A 17,700-nucleotide genomic window follows, 5' to 3' on the forward strand; every position below is an offset into this window, starting at 1 on the left:
CATGACCAATCTCATCCAATCCCTACCATCCCCTTCAGCCTACAGCGGGGGAATTACTCACACATGGATGGGGGAAACATGGCTGGTCGATGGAGAGGCGTTGGTGGTGATGGCGGTGAAGATCTCCTCCTATTCCCCGTCCCGCGGAGTGCCAGAACGGAGACTTCTGGCTCCCGAGACGGAGTTTCGCGATGTGGCGGCTCTCTGGAGGGTTTCTGGCGACTTCGACCTCTCTCCGTGCGTTTTTAGGTCGAGGGCGATAAGTAGTCCGAAGGAGGGCGTCGGGGGCCAGCCGAGGCCGCCACACACTAGGGCCGGCTGGGCCGCGCCGGCCTAGTGTGTGGGGCCCTCGTGCCCCCACCTGGCTTGCCCTTCTGGCTCCGCCAATATTCTGGAAAAATAGGGCCTTCTGTATAAATTCTGAGGTTTTTCCTGAAAGTTGGATTTCAGCACAAAAACGAGACACCAGAGCAATTCTGCTGAAAACAGCGTTAGTCCGTGTTAGTTGTATCCAAAATACACAAATTAGAGGCAAAACAATAGCAAAAGTGTTCGGGAAAGTAGATACGTTTTGGACGTATCAGAGCACTTCCTCCAAGATCCCACTATAGGAACCCTAACTTCAAGATCCACTAAGGACTAGATGGTATTGGTGGATTCTCTCTTGTTAGATGTATAGATCGGGGCCTCCTCCACCACTCCTCCAAATTTGGGAAAGATTGATTGGGTAGGTGGGGAGATCATCAAGGTTTGAGCTCAGCAACAATGGAGGAGAGAGAGAGAGAAGAGATAAAATTGAGCTGGGGAAGAAGGGGCCTTTTTATAGGTCTCTCCAAATCCAACCGTTATGTGCAGTTTCAGCACAACCGGTACTACCGCTTGGGCAAGCGGTGTAGTACCGCTCTGGATTCGAAATCCCCCCATAGATTCGCCACGTGGACTCACAGCGGTAGTACCGCTTGCGGTACCGCTTGAGGTACCGCAATGACCTCTGTGAGTCCCTGGACCCTCGCGGTACCTAAGCGGTACCAAAGCGGTGGTGTCGTAACTTGCGTTACGGTACCTAAGCGGTACCGAGGCGGTACTACCGCTCTCAAGCTGTACTACCGCTGATGGTACCGTAGAGGTACTGTAACGCACTCTGTGGGGCTTTTCAGTGCAAATCTCCAGAGCGGTACTGCAGGGCGGTACCAGTAGGGTAGCGGTACTACCGCTCCTGGTACCGGTAGTACCGGTCATGCAGAAACTGCTTTTTCCTCTTTTCCTCTCCAACCATGTCACCTCGCGACACACACACAAAACCATAAAACCTATAAGCTACGCTTTACTCTTCCGATCATGACGTGTTCAGCGAGGGCACCGTGTACCTGCAAATCTATCAAAGACAATCTTTGCACACAGTTAAATTCATTCAAGTGTTGTTATCAAACACACAAAACACAGGATATAGACCTTGCTCTTTCAAATCTTCCACATGTTTTTTCCGGGAAATATCAGAAGATGAGAAGAAGTAGAAGAGGAGTTGTGTGGGATAGTAGATAGGGCCACGAGCATGAAGGCTAGCTGCACATTGGGGGCCCATTTCGGGCCCCATGCACTCTTTTGCCTCGGTTTCGACGTCATCAGTTGAGTTTTCCCTAAAACCTACTATATATGACCCTATCTATGGTTTCACAAAGGGGCGGCCATCAACAGAGTAACACATGAAATAGAGAAATCTTGTGAAGATTGAGAGGGGAAACACTGTTGGAGTCGCACTTGTTTGATCCTCCGCCTCCATTCAACTTCGTCATCGCCGCCACCATGATGAAGAGGGATTTGCCCACCTATGGACTATGGGCTTGTGGATGTAGCTTGTATCATCTCTCCCTATGTGCTTCACTAATTAGTATCACATGAGCTTTCTATATGATTGTGATTATCTTATGTAATGTTTTGATGGCGGACATTTTCTTATAAGATGAGTTATGAGATGCAATGAATTATTCCGTTGTTGATTTATTAATAGATGCATAGGTTATCCCATTTGTGTATGCTATGTTCTAATTAAACGTGTATGCATCAACATGTGTGGGAGATGCCCGTGTTATTTGGAGTAACTTAGTACTACGCATGTGGTTGTGACAATAATCTGTACGGTAGTAATTTTTTTCCTTCCCATTGATGACCTAAGTATGGATAAAAATATTATATATGCTATTGTCCATCTAGTGACATTATAGAGGTGCCCTTTTTTTCTCAACATAGTAGTACTATATCCACTTCATGTCAGATTACTTAAGGCAGTCTTAAAATTGGTTCGAGAAGATCCCCTTTCCAAGGGAATATTAGTGAGATGTGTTGCATCGTCTCTATGCTAGGACGTGATGCTCATATCAATGATTATCAGCTACACAATACTACTTGCTATCAGTTGATGCTTGTTATTATTTGCCATATTCACTCCATCATGTTTGCAAGAGAGAGATCAAGTGAAATCATGAACCCATGATTTTTTTAAACTATAAGAAACACCATTTACTCTAATATGCTTGTATTTTTAATTCCATCACTTTATTATTTCGAAAATACAAAAATACTTTGCCTACTTTGCTTGCTTTATTTATTTAAGTTTTCAACTACTTACACCATGTTGTGCCTGACAACAACTTTAGTGGAGTTGGAGATACAAAAATTGTTGCTATTACTTGTCATGTTGCTTGAAGAGGATTGAAGGAGGAACTTAATTTTATCTCCGAGAGTCTGAGATAAATCCTCGAGTCACCCTTGTGGGAAAAATCACACTCCCTCCATCACTCTACACTTTGAGTCCTAACTAGGTGGAAGAATGTGTAGTTTTGTTGTCATTATGGATATGTGTTTTATGTGGAGTAACTTGGTAATATGCACATGGAAGTGACACAAATTCGTGCACTATTCTGGGTTTTACCTTTCCATTGGTTTCCTCAGTAGAGATAAAGTATTATGTATGCTATTGTTCACGGTAGGAAAGTGCTGCCATTGCCGAAGTCATGGCTGGCTCTCTTGCTCTTCATCCCCCCCATAGCTTTTGAGGCACTATACTCTTGAGCCTACCCTCGAAACACGTATCGAAAGCGCTAGATGACGCAACGAAATTGAACGGTGGCACTGAGGCGGCTTGCCTCCCAACTTGCGATCTGTTACTATTTTCAGTAGAATCATCTAAAGAAGAACCCTTATTTGGTTCTTTGCTCGACCTTTTCATGTAATCTTTGGGCTCCTCCTCTTGAGGTTTTTTGTTGTCATCTGGGTTTGCATCATGCACTGTGGTGCCATTATCCACATCAGCACTGTCAACTTCTACTTTGAAAATTATCCCAAAACCCTCCCAATCATATGTGTGATCGACAATAGCTTTGGCGATATGCTTCACCGGCTCACCTCGACCAACATCCATACTAAAATGTTCTATAGTGACCACCATATCCACCTCATTTGTTTTTTTCAACGGGAGAGAATAAACAAAGATAAAGTAATCACACCATAGCTTATAACAACAACCCGGCCCGTAACCCTCACCCAAATCTTTGTCAACTGAAACCTATCTACATGGCTAACCACTCCTCGAAATGCATAAACATATTTTTAACCTCCACGAGAATGTTCGCGATCTTCCTAAGACGGGCCAGATCAACCTTTGATGGAAACTCCGCTCTGAAGGAATTATCGCCTATAGGCCAAAGATCCCACTTATGGTGTAATTTTCTATGTATGCATGTGTACACAAATGAGATATCATTCTACTCATACGAGATTGGTAATCTTAATTTTCGATTTTGGCATTTTAATGGTTTGAAATCTTACAGATTACCCAACTACCATAAGATGATCTGTTTTATAAGACCATACCAATCAACCTTAGAATGTGGGATGAGAGACATGAGACGATAGAACCCTAGCTACCCATCAATTGGCATCCTCATAATACTCAGAAACACCGCAATCGAGCCGGAGGCAAGGGTTAGGCGGGACAAGAGACATGAGTCCAAAGAACCCTAGTTACCCATTATTTGGTATCCTCACACTATTACAGAAACACCAAAATCCAGCTAGAGGAAGGTGTTTCTTGTCGGTCATCAATTTTGCTAACGGGACTCCATGTTAACTAGATACAACTGCACATGGTTTTTATTGATAAAAGCCTACATAGAGCCGTGTGTTTTGACATGATGGTTTTGTAGTTTATTTTATTATTAGGATAGCGGCAAAGTATCTAGTGAAAACTCCAATTAAGTGAAAATCTAGAAGCATCCTTGCCCAGTTGCCAGAATGTGGATACAGAGCACCGATTAGACACGGGGCTATTCACAAGGGACTTAATCCAATTTTGCAGACAACCCCCCACCTCTTAATAATTAAGTTGGGATTGCCTTCTTCTCGCCTTGTTCTATCGAACGGTGTATCTAGTTGTCAATCCCAACCTAATTATTAAGTTGTGTGAATAAATAGCACGCAAGACTATATTGTGTCGAAAGCCGGGAGCATCATGCTAGTACACCTCCTATATCGAGCCACCTTGTATTCATTTAATATGCGATAAGATTTCGACATATGTGTTGTTTAGGGTTTGTCATAACAAGTGTTATTACATTTTGGATACGCTAATAATGCTAATAAAAGGTGCCGTACATATATCTTAGGCTAGGTATACCAACAAGTGCATCACTACTATATGAGAACATCATGGCAATACATAGAAAATACACAACACTACCATATGGATTTTATCTAAACCCATGTATGATCATTAACTATCATCATGTAATCTTAGTAGAAATAACAAAGGCAAACATACTCACCAAAATTCACTAATCAAGCAAGAACATAACATATCAAAACCTAAAATATAACTAGCAATTCTCTAACACATGGAACATGCGATAGACATGAGATCCGCTTGAGAGAAAATGACATGGAATGGTAACCACCTAAACATCACTGATTAACAAAAATATCCCCTCTGTCTCCAAACATAAGGTATGCACGGTTAGGCAAAAGTAAAAAATCTTCTAAATTTGATCAAGTTTATACAAAAAAATATGAACATCTAGAATAGTAAATCAATATCGATAGATTCATCGTAAAAAAATATATTTTCAATATTATAGATTTTTGTATTTTTCTGTAAAATATTTGGTCAAACTTAGTAGGGGTTGACTTTTGAATAAACTTATACGCCTTACATTTTGGGACGGTGGGAGTAATATACTAAATTATACTACAAGCATGACTTATAAATAGCAACACAAATATAATCTCAGGCATAAAGCAGCTAGCTATGAAAAAAAAATTCAAAGCTATTTTTTTTGCGAATGAGATGAAGCTCTATATTCACTCAATTCCAACATTACAAAAAGATCCCTCACGTAAAAAAAGACACAATATAGTTCTCGGAAGTTTTCCATCTGCTCCATCCAATACAAATTCTCTCTATCGTTATTACAAAAACAGGCCCATACTTAATAATAAATACTATTCTGAAACAATCATAAATCATGGTTTTCTATAGATAACAAAATTTGACTACAACAAGTAAAGCATACTCACATGCCATTTGAATTTCTTATGCAACCTAGAAAATTAGAGATACCGAACCTAGCTCACGTGGAAATTTCTATAACAAAAATAAAAAATACAATACTCTAATTAACTAAATATAGTAGCAATTCTCCAGAACTAATTAAATTATTAGCTCACGAAAAAGGAATGTACCATCTGTTAAGCAAATAAACCATTCACACATTTTTAGTTAACCTAATTCACTCATATTTATGCATGGCTAATAAGATATACCCTTGCGGTCCGCAGATAAGTGTACGCAAGTTAAACATTTTTAAATTTGACGAAATTGTTACATAAAAATAGCAACATGTATAACATTGAATCCTGTTCCAAAAAAAAAAACATTGAATGACTGTATTATTGTATCACATGTCAGGATGAATGCAATGATATTAAGTTTTTTTTGGAGAAATGTAGTGATACTAATTTAGTATCGTAATTGCTGATTTTTTTTTAAAAAAAGTTGGTCAAAATTAAGAGATGTTAAACGTAGTATGGGCCGAAACCTAGGAAAAAAGAGTAGATAAGGCTTTGGTCCAAGAATCGCCGGAATTGGTTTCCTATGATTTGTATATTGATCTATGTATAAGATCATACTAGTTGCTAGCAAAATGACAGCGCGCGCGTATATTGGTATTGTATCACGGGACGGCCATGTGAGTGGTACGGTTAGTGTTTCGGCGAGGCAGGTCGCTAGCTGCTACTGGTGCCGCACCCAGTGACCTCACACACACTCTGTGATGTTTACTTGCTTATTATGCAGGCAAGGCGATTTGCGGAGTAGAGAGGACCGTATCTGCGTGTGGGCCAATTCTTAGCCCAGCCCACGGGGAAGGCCTTGGTCTCGATGGATTTCCTTCCGCGCGGAGACGACTTGGTCTCGCCGGATCTGGATAGGATGCGCGTGCGAGCGGAGGCGGTTGCGAGGGATGCGCTACCGCGTGGGGCCACGCGGTCAACCGGGCAGCGGGCAGCGGCCGCGGCTTGGTCAACGGACCCGAACGAATAACGCCAGCAGAGCAGCTGCCTCGATCGCGCGCAGCCGGAAATCCTGCCGCGGCATCACACAAAGGCAGGCAGGTCTTTTTTTTCTTCTTTTACTGAGGTCATTGATTATCCGTCGCGTCACATGCCCCTCTAATCCGCGCGCCTCTGCCTTAATAATCTGCGGCATCCACGCCCTCCACATCACCGATCCGTGCCCCGTTCATCCCATCCTGGCCGGTACTCTCATCCAGCAGCGATCCATCCTTTCTGTTTCCGCTCCAAAACAGGGGCCTTCCTCCATCTATAAAAGAAGCCCATGGTCGCCGCCGCGGGCGGCAGCGCGTGCCGTGACTTATGACTTTGGGCTTTGGCGACGGGTCGGGGAGGGGAGGGGAGGCCACCATGCCGCCGGCGGGATCCTTCCACGGCACACTCTTTCCATTTCTCTCCCCATCTGTCTCCATAAAGTCGTTCTTTCTCCGCCTCGCGCTCCGCATAGGCTGCTGAGAAAGCCATCCGTGCTGCCCGACGGCGCTGCTACTTCCCTACGGTGTTAGTGGGCAAATGATATAGGTCTGTATCGGGTCCCGGTGGTTTCAAGGTTTCATTCTCGCCGAAACTGACGTAGTTCAGGGTCTGGAGGTCTCATTGCAACTTGAACATCATGGTCCACCTGTGGTTGCAGGGATAGAAATGTCGTCAAACTGATTGCCAGTCTTCCATACAAAGCTTATTATTAGCTCTTTACCGTGAATTAAGAATAAACCTTGACGCTAATAATCCGCTGATATTATACAGCACTCTCCCCACGAATTATGTGTGTCGCCTCCTATTATCGGGACCGTGTTCATTATCCTAGCCAACCACCATATAAACGGAACGCATGAGATTCCGTTTAAGTTGCCGCATGAGATTCTGCTATTAAAACACCGCACATGTCAATCTCTGAAATTTTGGAATAGATGATTTGGACGGCTAGCTAGCTTGTCTTGTTTGTCTTTTTTCTTCCTTTCTCACCTAGCTAGCTTGCCTTGTTTGTCTTTAAAGGAGAGAGAGATTTGTGGGATCGGTTGGGAGATAATCAGGGAAGTATCAGATTGGTTGGGAGAGGATCCAGACTTTCCTAAACATCCACTACTAATACGTCCTCCCATGGGAGCAATTAGGTCCAAAACCAACAAAAATAAACATCTTAGTCTGTGCGTTAATTATCGTGCGGAAAACTATACGGTCTATAATAAGAAACGGAGGGAGTACCTTATTGGAGATACTGCTCCGTGCATGCAGGGTCATACATGCATGGTATTGATTTTAACGCTTCCATGATTTTAGAATTAATCAAAGCCTTTTTTTGGGCTGCCTCCTACCGTCCCTGGACCGTCATACTAGACACGTGTTGCCCTCAAGTTTGACACATGTATTGCAATTCAAACGAAAAAGTCCCATATTTACCGGGGTGAGGACATTAATGTCCCATCTAATATTGTGATGAAATCCCGGTCAATTTATCGGAAGTCTAACTCACACGCAATGCAAGCGTTGGCTCTACCCCTTCTTATATTTATAGACTTTAAGAGGCCAAGGCTGAAGAGTTTTCGGTGAAATCCTAAAATAAACTTGACACCACAATTTTCCGCTACTTTCTTTCGTCTCTCTACGACTGCTGCTTGTTAGATAGGAGATACGAAGAGGCAGATCAATGGCTCGGATTGACATTGTCGCGGATCGCCGACCTGGCCAGTGAAAACCAAACTCTAGGCCTAAGAAAAACAAATTAATGTAGGCGTGCATGCAATCCGGGGCTAATTTCTATCCATATTAACAAGCTCCCGATGGACCTATCCATATCTCCCATGTTCGTGCCCAATGAAAATAGGATAACAACTGTACATATTTCACGGAAACTATAGATACTTACAAATTCGGTCCACTAAACTTCCAACCATGCATACAAATGAATCCATATGAAATTTGATCACATATAGTTTCTCATTGGCGAAGTCTTTTGTTATAAACTAACACATGCTAAGGAAAGGTAAAAACAATGGTGGTGACATGTATCATTTTACAGGTCATTTCAAAATAGTGGAAGTTCTAGAATTATTCAAGAACTGAGATCCAGATAGAGGCATAGAGCTAACTATGGTGATATCTGCAGCAAAAACCTGGTAGTAAACCATGGAATGTAAGCAGGCTCAAGGTGGAGTAATATGGAATACACATTAAACAAAGTGGAGCCTTGCCAAAGCCTTTATAACTTTTGCTTCTACACATCCATTCTAGGAGCCCATTTAGCCAGCTTTGTGCAAAACCCGTCCGCAAGCATGCGTAAATGTGTGTATGCCAGTTTGGGATTTACTACTAAGAGAAACAGAACCAAGAAGCAACGAAACATATCCAGCATATCCAGCAGCCAAAGCAGGCTTCAACGGGGAAGTGGGTTCAGATTTCCGTTCTTCATGCTAATCATCAGGCTGGCAGTTCAGTGCATCCCCCTCACTCAACCGTAAATGTGCCCCAGACTAGAAAATAGATCAAAATATATTGAACACAACCACAAAGCACCTAAACCAAAATACTAGCGCAAGAGCAGAGACAATGAAATCCAGGAATGTTAAAAAATGAAACCAACATCAAAGATTCCTCTAGATGGATCCGTCATTCGCACCAAAGGAATATAGGAAATTAACCAATACATCAGAGAGAAGCCTCAACATAACCAAAAGACAGAGCTAGCACATATGGACACCTGGGTACAACTTTTAATACTTATTTGAGCCTTGGCTTCCACCGTTATTGCAGGAATCTTGTTTTTCAGATGGCCAATTATGTAAAAGCATGGACCTTTGCACCTCTAGCACACTTGAAGAACTCATTGACCTACACATGGAAATGGTGGCATTCATATTGAAACTCTGAACTTGGTAATAAGAGAATCCAGACATATGATACATGATAACTTCCAAATTTGATGCAACATTGAAATAGTGAAATCATGCTTTATGGGGCAAGTGAAATCCTTCAACTATGTTGAAACAAGCAACAAATGAGAAAAACATGCATCGGATTTTGGGCTAACATGGGTTACCGCAACAAAATACTCCAAAGAGACACACAAAGTAAGCACATATTCTTTAATTTGGAACACCTATTCCCTTGAATGGAAATTATGTGATGACTAGATAAGCACCTCATCAAAAATTGAAGAAACTAACAATTTCAAAGCAAGCCACTGATGGCGCAACATACAGTAGTGTAATAATTTACATGATAGATTTACGACAGCACTAGTTCATAAAGCTCAATTACTGAATTGGTCAGGGAAGCCACTGGCTGGAAGATGATATTACGTCTGGACATGTTTCCACAAGATTTCGAGCATATTAGAGTGAGCGGAAATTAGGAGAAGAATGAAAACAGTTTGAAACCGGATCCGAGGACATGAAAACATTGTATCAGGAATCCATTTGATTCCAGTACGACATACAACATCCTGACCAGTGGGTCTTGAAGAGTACCTTTGCAAAATCATCTTATATGTTGTCGATGAGGTACTCTCAACAATAGCACAAAAGGAAAGCTAGGATCCACAAGAAAAGTGTAATGAATGCCTCATGTTTTCTAGCTAACGTTGTAAGAGTAAGAATAAGCATTATGAGAAGTGATCTCAGTTGGTCGTTATTAAATAGGAAATCAAATATGTGAATGCTTAATTGCTTTTAGAAACACAAAAAGAAAAAAAAAGCTTCCATTTATGATGTACATAAACAATAGATCTAGGTTGAAATGAAAAATATCAAACAACAGGATCAAACAATTTTGAACTTGTCCGAACTTTGGAGTCACGAGTGAGGATGATGACGATGATAAACTAGAGTTGCCCACTTACGGACGCCCTTGTGATATCTTGCCAGTACCAAAATACTACAACCACACCTGCATAGATGCCAAAACAACAGACTGGAGGCGTGATGATGATTTGCTAATACAACTACCCAGCAAATCATGATATACAGAAAAAAATTAATTAATGATAAAAAAGTAGAATAAAAAAATTGGAATGTATACATTAAATTTCAACTATGGCATAGTCATATGTGTAGCGCTTTACAACCAAACAAATTATAGATTGTCCTAATTCATTAGATGTAGCACCTCTAAGAGCAGTGCTAGTTTATGGTAGATGGAAAAAGTTATGGTCTTGAAACATAAAGAATGTTTATAAGAATAAGAATTAATAGCCACAGACGCCATTGTGATGTCTTTAGTGCCACAGTACTGCTACCACGCATACATAGAAGACAGACAACAGACTGGAGGTGTGATGGTGATTTGTTGATACATCTACCTAGTAAATCAGATATAAATAAAAATAAATACTTGCAGAGACACCCATGCATCCTCTGAATGTGTTCTTGTGACACGAAATATTTGTTCCATCATTAATTATTAAGGCATGTTTTGAACTCAAGAATTCTAGCAGAGACAATCCGCCCCATACAGATCCTGATTATGTCATGTGTTGCAAACAAAGACTATAGTGCTAATTCTCTTATACATGGTTGCATAGTGAATTTTTACATCCTCCTATACTATCCAAATCAGTACTCATAGATCATTGACGAATGAATACAATCTTAGATATATTTCCTGTACATTTCATGACCTTAATTAGTTACAGGTTTAAACTAATTTTAAACGTGTCAACTTTTCAATTACACTATGGGAACTTACATATTGAGCTATGGCCTTTTCTGCTGCACCTTATATGTTCTGGAGTCTTTTTGGTTCACGACTAGTACGCGCTACTATCCATCAGGGAATTACAATGTCTCTCTCTGGCTTTGCAGCTTCATTGCAGTGTCCTGGTATGATACAATAATCTATTTTCAACAACCTAATTTTCTGTATTTATTTTGAATGAATGGTTTAAAGATTTTGCATAAAGGTTGGCTGCTACAAGCCTACAACTGGATAAGTCTTGTATCCATGAACATACTAATGCTTATGTAGCAATTTTTTCTTCTTCACGCATCTATTTCCATGAATCTGACACTAGCTAGGCCTAATAACAAAATAACAAATATTTTTCCAACTGTGTGATTAAGCCACATGTGCTAAACTTGTGCATCCAAATTACACATGACTGAACACACTTAACATTGGCAAAAGTAAAACCAAATAGTGTTTGCATAAGGCAGCAACCCATTCGAAAGTCAGTACCTTTTGATGCTATTGTCCACGCGTTAAGGTCACTGTGGTGGCCCTTGCAGGCAAACAGCTTGACCTCGTGCACGACGTCCACGACCATCAAACCATACGTGCACACGGCCTGCATGCAGTCGGGTGCCACTGTCAAGACAACGACCATCGAATATCAGCCGCGGACGAGGCCAGTGAGTAGCGGGGGGCAGACTCCAATCATTAGCTGAGTTATATTTTTTTTGTACACAGAATTAAATCATCATCCGTGCATATGACTGAAAAGTATATGAGGAATGGTGCAAGGGACTTTTGCAAGATGCAATTCATTGGTTTCTCATGATTTTATATTTGTCACCAAGGTGGGATTCGATTATCAAGCATTTCTGGTTCACATTAACCTATTCCAAAGGTTATCCTTTCTTGCATTCTTCACATAAACATAGGGGGTACCATCATAACAAGAAAATTACACTATATCATGGCAACGAACCATTGAAGCCAGTAAAACCTCTTCTCTTGGGATACGGCCTCTGAAAGTGGAGCTTCTGATTACTCCCACTGAAGCCAGAAACATAAAAGACAAATTAGAACAACAAGGACAAGATGCTAGGAATTTCAGTGAAGGAGAAGGACGTAACCTTGAAGATAACAAGGTTATTCCAAGTTTGCTTGTACTGATCAGGTGCCTAGGATTCTTTCCTCAATACCTGAAGACATAATCAAAAAGACTCAACTGTAGTTTCATGGTATAAACATTTCTTGAAGCATAAGAGAAATGAAACTAAGCTGTTGAACAGAGTTGTCCGTCCAAACTAAATAGAGTTGGAACGGATAAACCTAAAACTGACAGAACAAAGCAAAACCAAAAAAAAAAAACAGCATATCATCAGGCAGCAATCTATCCGACCAATCCAAAATTTAGTACCATAGAAATTGGGGTTAGCTATCTCGGTTTGCCCGGGAATTATTTATTTATCAGATTTATCTATGCGTGTAATTGGGGCCTTGTTAACAGATCAATTCCTCATGTGCTGCAAACCAAAGAAACAAGAAATATGTGTGATGTCAGTGGCATACATAGGGATGCATATGCCAAATTTTTATTGTAATCTCTGTTCCATTGCTCTGCTGATTATAATTAATTAATAAAGTAATTAATAGAGCCCGGCAAAGCAACTACACATATCAGTTGTGACGATAAACAAATTACATAATGATGAGGGTTACGTACCGATGCAGCAAACAAACTAATTATGAGAGTTACAATTGCACCAACCATAGAAGGCCCGAGCTAGATAATTGTGAAGCAGTATTATCACTAAAATCTTGAAGAACAGAGCAAAAGCCAAACAACTCGTCTACATTGGGCAGCAAGCCAATTGAATGCTCTTAACGTCGGTACCTTGCGATGCCAATCTTGGCGAGCTCCTAGACCGCAGCGTTGAGGTCGCCATGGCGACCGGCTCGACCTCGTCCACGATGCGGCCGTGCCCCTGCCGGCTGCCGGTGAGCAGCGGCAGCCCAAGGGGATGGGTCGATCTGATGCGGAGTGGAGAGTGATCAGCTGGAAACTGGTGGCGGATGGGAGGGGCGGGGTTGGGGGCAGGAGGGGCGGCCAATTCCTAGGCGTATACAACAGCCGAGGATGGGAGGAGCCGCCATTTTAGCAGGTCTGCAGTTTCCGCCATTAGAGATAGGATGGAGTGTTGTGTTTTTTTCACGGTGGACTGGAACTTGGGCCTTATTATTTCCTTTCGTTAGGTTGGGCCATTAGTTTGGCCCTTTTTTACTCTGTTAGCTTGGGCCTTTTTATTTTCCTCTATTATTTTGGTCATTTTTCATCATCAACCTACCTAGAGGAGAATACAAATCAGGGAACATGTATGACGATAAATTATTAGTATTTTGAAATCCCTGGACCGGCCCTGGTTGGGGGAGATGAGTCGGCAGCAGAGGTTATCCTGGCGGCATTGGGTTGACTGTCTACTTGACAGAACTCGACGGGACCTTAAAGCGAGAGAAGAAAAAGTAACGCGTAGTTTTTTTCACTAGCATGCATCGCTAGTACTCCCTCCGTCCTCAAATAAGTGTACATCTAGCCTCTAAACTTTGTCCACAAAAGAGTGTACTTCTATCTTCCCAATGCAATTTAATTGCTTCTCTCTCATCGCACGGAAATCAAACCCAATAATATTGAGCACATATTCTTCTTGTTTTTTACATGTACTTAGCTCATTGGAGGTGAAAGAATTAAAGATGAGAGATGCATGTTTCCAATGTACTTTTCACTCCACCTCATAATTTATCTTGAAAACCCCGCAGGTACACTTATTTGTGGACGGAGGGAGTAGATGGTCTGGGTTCCGTCTTAGCGTTAATATAAGATCTTGGGTTCGAATCCCTCTGGCTCTAACCTTTTTCTTTCGTTGGTGCCCTTCTCTTAGGACAGCAGCAGCAGTGCTGACATAAAGTTCAGATATCATAGTCTTGTTCAGTTAGGTAGTACATCTCGGCCAGCTTGTTACAGAGGTACAGGGTTAAAAAAAAACTAGTCCATAACATGACTATTTATGGTGAGCTTTTAAATTGATAGAGACACACATATTCTGATCGTATGAGACATAAGTGCACAAGTGAACATGTACTAATAACTAGTACTTTATACATTTACAAAGAGAGACAACCAGCAGGTTTCAGAGTTTGAAAATTCAGAGATCAAGGTTCAGTTTTCTGTTAGTTATACAATTTTCCAATTATTCCTATCTATTTACTGATGACTCGATGCAATCTCATCTGCTACTTAGCTGAACCTCAAAGTTCAATCAAGTAAGCTGTGGAGAATAAAGAGGTATGACGGAGAAACAGATCGACATGATTGATTGTTAATACAGAAAATTTGGGAGATGATGAATGCAGGGATTGGAATCAATATAAGAAGGCAAAGACATCAAACTCGTGCATCTTGCTTGGCAAGAGATCTTACCGGCACATCCATGCATCGACTTCGATTCCACCTCCAGCAGCTAGCGCCATATCTCCCAGCACCGCAACACAAGTACATCGTTTTGTTACCCAAACGGAATTGTGCTGAGTTAGATCAAGAAAAGAGAGTTCTTAGGGAGATCGAGAGATGTCTCCTCACCATACGTCATGTCCGCTGGAGACGAGCATCTCCTGACCACGCGCCATGTCCGCCGGCATGGCCGTCGTCACCATGCCGTGCAGCGACTATATATGTCCAACCCACACCAGTATGTCTCGCCGGCACCATGCGCCGTGGACTAGATATGACTTATGAATTGATAAGATGACAGAATTTTGGCTGAGGAAGAGGATTTTGGGGATGAAGAATGAGAAGACATTAGAGGATGATGAGGACGACAACCCCCGTAGAGAATTTGTAGGGAGCTAGCACGGGCAGGTGCGAGCAGGGGGGGGGGTTGAGCGGTGAACGCGGAGAGACCATGGATCCGCGTGACGAGTGCGCGGTGAGCCGGCAGCCATCGGATGGAGAGGGAGGGATATCATATCGGGCATTCTCGCCATGCATGCCGTCGCTGGGTTTCCGGGACAAGGAGTTGAGGAGATAGTGCGGCAACAGATTTGCATTGTTTTAATTGACTTTCCTTGCTTTAATCACGGAGGAGACACATAGTAATTAACTCACGTGGATTTCCTGTCTTTTTTCCCTGACGATCAAACCATGGCGTACGTCCTGCGTGAGAGCTTGCTACTAGGACGTGATTGACTCACAGATTTGCATTGCTTTAAATTACATGCATTTTATTGAGGTTGATGATGAGCGTTTTTCATTCGTGGAGAATATTTTATTGAGCCTCTACTTTTGTGGCATGACGGGTGACGAAGGAAACGGCTAATTCATTTTGGATAAATATGCATGGCTAACTATATATATATTCGGCTCATGACATTACATCATAAAAAAAATTAATAAGTGTTGTTCTAACTTTTTTGTTTGTTTTTGATGGTGTAGCGCGCGGTGGAGAGCTTTTCCATGCAGTATTGACCATGCTTACAATCGTCCAAACGATCAAAACATCCTAGCCTCTAGGTCTCCCGCCATCGAATCTAACCACGCTTAGCAATTAGATCGACTTCTATGTTCATTTTTGCCGCAAATCCCACTTTTACTTCATTGAAGCAAAAAATAACCGACTTTTGCTTCATTGAAGCCAAAAAAGTGTTCACCTAAAACCCGACCTCGTCTGACATATTATCATAAACCTCATAGCAAAACAACACAACAATCATACCAAACCATTTATTCTATTGTAGTATCAGAAAACAAATTTACGAGATCTCCGGCAATGTCCTTGCACCACTGTTGGTTCCTCCTTGTATCACCCTCCCTCGCCAGTGGTAGCATTGTTGTCGCATGTCACAACATCAGCCCAAGCCAATGGTAGCGTCACCTGATGCCCTAAGAAACACTACTCGATGCCACTCGCCGCATCGTCGTGGCTTATGAAAGCTCCATCGTACGCCACTAGTAGCATCGCTGCCCAACCCTTGTAGCATGCTCTGCCTTCGTTCGAAGCAGCGTCGAACTGCTATCGCACCACATGTTGCCTAACTTAGAAGCAACAATGCAATGTTGCATCCTTTGCGGCCATGTGGCCAAACCGGAGGTGGGGGACGAAGCACTGCGGTGGCGGGGCGCCTCGATGAGTAATGTCATTGTCCATCCGGATTTCGGGGGAGGTGCGGCCATGAGCCCTTCGATGACGAGGAGTCGGAGGTCCAGTGTGGCGGTTCCATGCAGAAGCGAGTGGGGAACCGGAGTTGTCGCATTATCCATGCACAGCGTAGCAAAGTCCAACGACACAGGAGTCTGTGTTTGGGCGGACGAGGCGACGTCGTGGAACCAACACGGAGGCGCACGATGTAGGCGCAGGCGCGGCGATAATTCGTAATGTAGGGGATGAGACGGTGCAAAATGAACATTGGAGGGGAGACGAGGGAGGAGGAACATGGGCAGTAAGGATGCTGTTAGCCGGCGAGGTGCGGGGCTGGGTCACCAGCGTGGTGGCGGCGCGACCGCGCAACGACGGGATAGAGGTAGAGACGTCATGTTCACACCTGGAAGATAGTAAAAGGAGAGGCCAAAAAAATAGATAAGGTGGGCAATTGAAACATGCGTCAGATGCGTGAACCGGAGGTTGGAGGATATGCGAGCCTCTGATTATTTCAGGTCATTATCCTTCTATTTTTATAGGGGAGGTTATATGTGCTCTAACTTACACATGCATGTCTCCATAAAGATTCCAAGTCTTTCCGTTGACCTACTACGAATATTTCCTCATGTCACAAAAAATGTTACGCTACAATTAAAGCGCAAGCTTGTAGTACGAGGTTGGGGTTGTGGAGGGAAGGAGAGTTGTCGCTCTTCTCATTGTTTTCTTGAGGTGGCAACCAACGATTGGTCGGATTCATCTGTATATATTTCGTTTATTGGTGCTATCATCAGTGTTGGACGAATGTGGGAGGGAACAGCATATTAATTATTAATTGATGTGTATGCTAGGACCCCATATATATCCACATTAGGGCACCATGCAAGATGGGTGGGTTTCCCAACCCTGCTCTCGTGATTTCATGTGAAACCCTATTCCATGGGCCCCATGACATCTACCCACTGGATTCCCGTCGGAACTAGGGAGTCCATGTGAATTTCTTATATGCATTATTTTTAACGAGATATGTATAAACTAGTAGTATTATCAGCATAATCTCCACAAACCACCAATTAGCATTTAGTTAGCTCTTTGCATTATTTGTCTGTATATAATGTAATTTTTACTTCACAAAAGTATGTTTTGGCATTTCACTATCTGTTGGCGTCAGAAACCCACCGGCGGGCAGCGACTGGCCAACACGGTAGAGCCGGGAACGACTAGGGCTGCG

The 17,700-nt window shown here is 42.4% G+C and overlaps 1 long non-coding RNA gene across 1 annotated transcript; it reads right to left on the reverse strand.

Moving 5' to 3' along the window:
* Nucleotides 1-12,252: 12,252 nt before the first annotated feature.
* LOC124708300 lies at nt 12,253-13,215 on the reverse strand. Its single transcript, XR_007005082.1, has 3 exons — nt 13,178-13,215; nt 12,414-12,482; nt 12,253-12,333 (listed from the first exon to the last, which is right to left on the reverse strand). It is a non-coding gene; the product is annotated as an uncharacterized LOC124708300 (long non-coding RNA).
* Between the last annotated feature and the right edge of the window lie 4,485 nt (nt 13,216-17,700).

Source organism: Lolium rigidum, chromosome 4, assembly GCF_022539505.1.
Source record: "Lolium rigidum isolate FL_2022 chromosome 4, APGP_CSIRO_Lrig_0.1, whole genome shotgun sequence".
Taxonomy (NCBI): Eukaryota; Viridiplantae; Streptophyta; class Magnoliopsida; order Poales; family Poaceae; genus Lolium; species Lolium rigidum.